The sequence below is a fragment of the Anas platyrhynchos genome, chromosome 29 (assembly GCF_047663525.1).
Source record: "Anas platyrhynchos isolate ZD024472 breed Pekin duck chromosome 29, IASCAAS_PekinDuck_T2T, whole genome shotgun sequence".
NCBI lineage: Eukaryota > Metazoa > Chordata > Aves > Anseriformes > Anatidae > Anas > Anas platyrhynchos.
Window position 1 is genome coordinate 8,709,759 of NC_092615.1, and position 5,566 is coordinate 8,715,324.

Consider the following 5,566-nt stretch of genomic DNA (forward strand, 5'->3'; position numbering starts at 1 on the left):
AACATGTTTGTCCACAAACTCTTCTTCATCACTATCGTTTTGGTCATCTGTTGGTACTCTGTTCTCTGTATCGAATTGAGAACTCCTTCTTCGCTTTGCTGCAGCATGCGCACAGTTGTTCCTTCTGCACTTTCTTTCTGACGCACCTACAAAGAGACAGCATAAAAAAGTAATCCAAAACATAACCAAAAGAATTCTTTCTTCAAAATCCATTATCTTCATCTTACTTGACTGACAAGGAAAACAAAGGAACTGAGCTACCACTGCCTACATATGCTGAGAAAAGAGTTGAAAGTTAATGGGGTCAGTTTGCTATTAAGATTAAAAACAAGCAAACAAACCACACACACTGCTATGGAATTTCATTCACTAAACAGTCACTTTCAGGATTTTACATGCTGAGGATTCTTACTTTGGATTGGCAGTATTAATACAACGTGAGGTTATTTGATAAAGTCACTGTCTTACTGCATGAACTAATACAGATGAACATCATAAAAGCCTCTGGAAATAAGCTCTCCTTCGAGTCTGGTATCAAGCTGAAGACTTCAAAAGCTGAATACATGTTTGGAAGAGATTAATTAATGAGACAATTTTAAGGGAATATTCAAAGGAGAAAAAACGTGAAGACTTATACCTCGTATGCTTCCTGATTCGGTAAACCTTTTGTGAAAAAACAAACTTTGTGGTTTTGCCCAACATTCGTAGTATTCATATAGTATTGCAAAAGGATATGGGTGGAGTCCATGGCAAAATTCCCACTCTCACTAGTTAGACTTCCCTCCTTCAACTGGAAATCACAGTATGAGGGAGCTAAGATTTTAGCATTTGGGGAAGGGAGGGGTGGAGTGGGGGTAAAAATACCATTTTGCATAATTAAAAACTAGTTAAGTATTCAGAAACTGCCATCCACAACATTTTTTACCTCAAGAATTAGCAATTTAGGGGCGACTAAATGGCAATTGGGCCGTCAAAGTTTTTGTTTGTTTGTTTTGTTTTATTTTGTTTTTTGTTTTTTGTTTTTTATATTGTAAACCAACTTTCTTTGAACTTTAATTCATAACTATATTGAATGGATGACCTCTGGATTTCTCTCTCACATTTTGAAGTAAATTTGAAAACAAAATACCTCTGGCATAAAGAGCCAGGCATCAGAGACACCTGTTGCGCCTCAAGGACAGAGAAGGTATGAATGACAAGAGCAGCTGAATAAAATGCAACTTACCATTAGAAATGGGTGTACTGGCATCTACAGGTGCCGCTGTCATCGCCTCATTTTCATTACTCTCTTCATCTGGTTTGTCGTCTTCAGTAGCAGGGTTCTGCTGTGGTGACTTGGAGTTGTCACATGGAGCACATGCTGGAGAGGTGCGACCTTGCAATAAAGAATAGATACCAAAGATCTTCGTTGTGCATTTTCAGTTACAAATGCAGAGACAAGTCTTAAAATCCTTAGCGTTAAAGCACGTACCTCTTTTCTCACGAGATTCTTTAATTTGTTCACAAAGTCGTCCAAACTCTGTACCATTTTGTTCCTCACCATTGAATATGCAGTGTCTTGCAAAACATAGGCTCTGTGACAATCTGAAATTTTACAGACTTTAACTGAATGTTGTCTACCAACCAATGAAACTGTTTTGATCACAGAAAAAAATTGCTTTCTTCATAGGTTGGTTCCGAAAGGTTATCTCAGTGAATATTTTCAGCATATCAACATAGAAGTTAATTAAAACAAAAGCACTAGTTCCTTGGGAACATTTATATCACAATTCCATGCCCAAGTAGCAAAATGATAAAATATTTACAATGTGGTAAGAGATGTTCTCTGTGGATGTCCAAAATCATCGAATCCATCCAAAGTCTATTGTCCGCACACAGCATTTATCCATCTATACGTTTGACAGATTTTTTAAACTAGGGCTAAAAAGCACATCCTCACTTGTAGATCTTTGATCTGGGTAGTACTCTAAGGCATTGTTACAGATTAGATCGATGTCCTTCAGATAGTCTCCTGCAGCGGGGTACTGGCACGAGTCAATTTGAGTCAGAACTGTTAAAAGATCCATCGGCTCTTTAATCCTTGTGGCATAGTCAGGTACCTGCAGATCAAATACAAGCAGTCAGAGGTTTTCTTAACCTTGCACACTGTCTACCAAAATTACTCTGGAAACTTTAAATAAACGACTTCCTAAAAACCCTGAACATTTGCGATGCATCAGAAGATGCTGAAATTAACCAGTTTGCTTCTCAAAAATGGAAGGGCTCTTTCAACTGGCATTAGAGCTGCTAGGAGAGGACAACAAGAAGTAGGGAGGTCAGAAGCACGTGCATGGTACAGAAGAAACACTGAGGGTGGGAGATTCATTTCACTTTGCTTCAGAAAATCACAACAGTGAAAGCTGAGTAAGCCATCCAACATTCTTTTTGCTGTCGACATTGAGGAAAAGGTGCATGAATTGCACCTGTGAAGTACCTATTGCAGGCATCTACTTTAGAATGAGATAACTGGGCCCAGAGGTGCTGATTTCTTCCCTCAGACCATAAGAGGAGCCTAATGACTAGTTCAGATGAAGACATACGTATCTGTCTAGATTTTTCACAGCTCAAGAACCTAGGAGAAAAGGGGAAGAAAAGCCAGTGGATGCCCACGTGAAGAGGCCTTTGCTGATCCGCAGGTATAGTCAAGTTACACCTGTCTTTGAAATATACGCCCCTAGTTTAGGCTTATCTAATCAATTAAGGAGAAAAAGGGATCTAAGCAGCCTATTGGAGGAAAAAGAAAACACACTGCACTTATGGTTGATTCCTCTTGAGGAGTTCCAGATGAAACAGAGAACAGGATCTCAAAACTTATTTTTACAAACTGCTGCTCCTATTCCTGTTCCCACAGGAACTGACAGTCCAATAAAGGGCTTTAGACTTCATTAAAGTAGTCCTGTAAGTACTGTTTGTAATTATAAGGAAAGATCTCTGTGCTTTTCAGTGCTGTGACATGCCTACATATCAAAGCCTTTTCACGAGCAGACTGTGTTGGCATTTGGACTGGCTTTTTAGAATGAAACCAGGGCTTTCAGCGAATAATCCGATAAGAGACATCTGAGAGTCAGCAGAAGTAAAAGCACTGCCTCTGCTTCTTGCAAAATCCTAATAGTGCAGCCCTAAAAACAAAGTTGAACCTTCCCCAAAACGCTGAGAAATACGAACGCTGAGAAGTTACAGACACACACAGATCAGCACTAGTTTACCTTCTGTGGGTCAACGGGCTTTGCAAATTCCCTGAAACGTCTGTCAGTGGCAGGTCTGTGAGTAACGTCCCTCAAGAAAATTCTAAGTTCACGCAAGGTATCCTCCTCTTCCTCCTCCAGCATCCCTACTTCTTCCTCTTGTGGCTTCTGAGGCTCAGCTGGTGGTGCTACAGGCAGGACTTCCAATGTCCGATCAACTTCAATTAATCAGGAAAAATTAGCCAATTTACAGTACTCAAATACAAGCATATGACAAAATTACTGACAGAAAATGACCACCAAAGCAAATCCCAAAGAGCTAGTAACTTCGATAGGAAAGTTTTAGATGTACTTCTTATATCCTCCTCACCTGTTTTCTTTACAGGAGGCTTAGCCACTTGATTTAGAATTAGGTCCTCAAAAAAAGCTGCTCTCTCTGCCCTACCAGGCAACTCAATATTGCACACTTCTCCAAATTCCTTATTAAATAATTTTTGGATCTAAAGCAGAAGGAGGAAAGACATTTCAGATTTAAGGCCACAAAAACTCATCTTCTATTCCAAAAAGATGAGTACCTTTTAAAATGAATAATAACCTGAAGAACACAAACTGAAAAAAGTTATCTTCCTGGCCTTAAATGGCTACATTTTCACAGGCTGGCATGGCAAATTCAAATATCACCTTTAAGAATCACCTGTAGAATTAAATCTTGGTGAAGGGATTGTACGCTACACTGATAAAGTAATGGCTTTCACCACATCCAACATCGCTTCCTTTGTATTTACTTGCCTTGCTGCATCCTTTACTTAGAACCTTTATGGCTATAGAGGGAAGAGAAAGGCTTCAGCAGACAAGTGAGGGCTTTTTGCTGAGTTTTTATTTCTCTACCAAAAGGTGTCTGAAGTAGCTAGTACCTCTACATCTTCCTCCATTTTCAATTTCTAGTATTAAAAGGTAGGTAAGGAATTTCACTACTTATTTTAGAAGGAATTTAGAACCTGTACAAAAACTTCTGTGGGAACTCAAGCACTTTCAAAGCAGTTGATAATAAACACATCTAGGTAAGACCTGTTCTCTTCCCCCAGTAACTGAGACAAAATAATCGGAATGAGAACAGCGTGTTCCTGTTTTGGGCACCTTCCCTTAATGTAAACTCTCAGAAGTCAATGAAGTTCTGCATGTACTTTTACTACAGTTTATTTAGGAATACAACTAGAATTCCATTCCAAAGTTACTTGAGCAGAAATTGGAACTCAGCTTTCCAGCTTGGAAAGCTTTGGCCTATATGAAGAAAGAAACTGATTTTTTTTTTTTTTTTTAATCAAAGTGTTTCAATTCTCTACTAAATTGCATTATTAGCAGTTTACCCAACATAGCATGGAATGGCAGACTGTCAGAAGAAATCTCTTCAGTAAAAACATCTTCTTGTCATTTCAAGCACTGCATATTCTTGACTGAACCACTTTGTAGCCACCAGAATTATTGTATTAATTTATTATTTGCATGCATGAGAAGGGGGTGAAAGTCACTTGCTTGACTCAGAAAAAACCTTAAGCAGATGCTTTCACAGTATTCTTTTTCTCTAAGCAAATTTTAAGTGATTTGTTAGGGTGCCTGAGTAATAACAGTAGGCATTTAAGAAAGCGCAGCATTTTGATGCTGAAAGCATTCATAAATTACAAGACACTGAAGAAATAGTAAGAAAAGTATTGACAAATACCTCTTCTGGGAGATCTGAGTGACGTACATCAGACGTAGCAAGCAGCAAAACAGGCGAAAATGCTGGAAGAGTTAGAGTTAGAAAAGTAAGTTTCAAGGCAGGTCCAACGTTGTCCCACCATAAATGGATATCTGGGACATAAATTATGCTTGGTGCTGTCTTCTGAGCATTTCGGATCAGCTAGTGAAAAGGAAAGCTTGGGTAAGAAAACTAAAACACGTAGAATAACCTGTTAATACATAGCTACATAGCCACCTGACCGCCCCATGAAAGGAAACTATGTGAACAGAGTGGCAAGCATCCTTTCACATAAGGAATTTCTCTGTGCACCCTTTCAGATTACCAGTATTCGAAGAACTCTAGTCAGAAGATGGGAAGGATATATTCAGGCAGTGGCTAGACACCGTAGCTATATGGCCACAGCCACAATCATCGCATAACAAAGAAAGGAAATGTCCCTCTTATGGGACACATCAGTATTCAGTCGTGTAACATGTCTGTCCTTACTTGTATGGCTCTCAAATGTTCCCACTAAAGGTAAAAATATTTAAAGGTAGTGATGCCAAACAATAAAATGGATTTCCTGCCTAAAAGTAAAAACACCAGATCTGTTTATTTTTTC

The 5,566-nt window shown here is 38.9% G+C and overlaps 1 long non-coding RNA gene across 1 annotated transcript; it reads right to left on the reverse strand.

The window, feature by feature from the left end:
* Positions 1–3,062: 3,062 nt before the first annotated feature.
* LOC139999767 (uncharacterized) lies at positions 3,063–5,116 on the reverse strand. Its single transcript, XR_011805281.1, has 3 exons — positions 4,945–5,116; positions 3,595–3,724; positions 3,063–3,442 (listed from the first exon to the last, which is right to left on the reverse strand). It is a non-coding gene; the product is annotated as an uncharacterized lncRNA (long non-coding RNA).
* Positions 5,117–5,566: the final 450 nt, after the last annotated feature.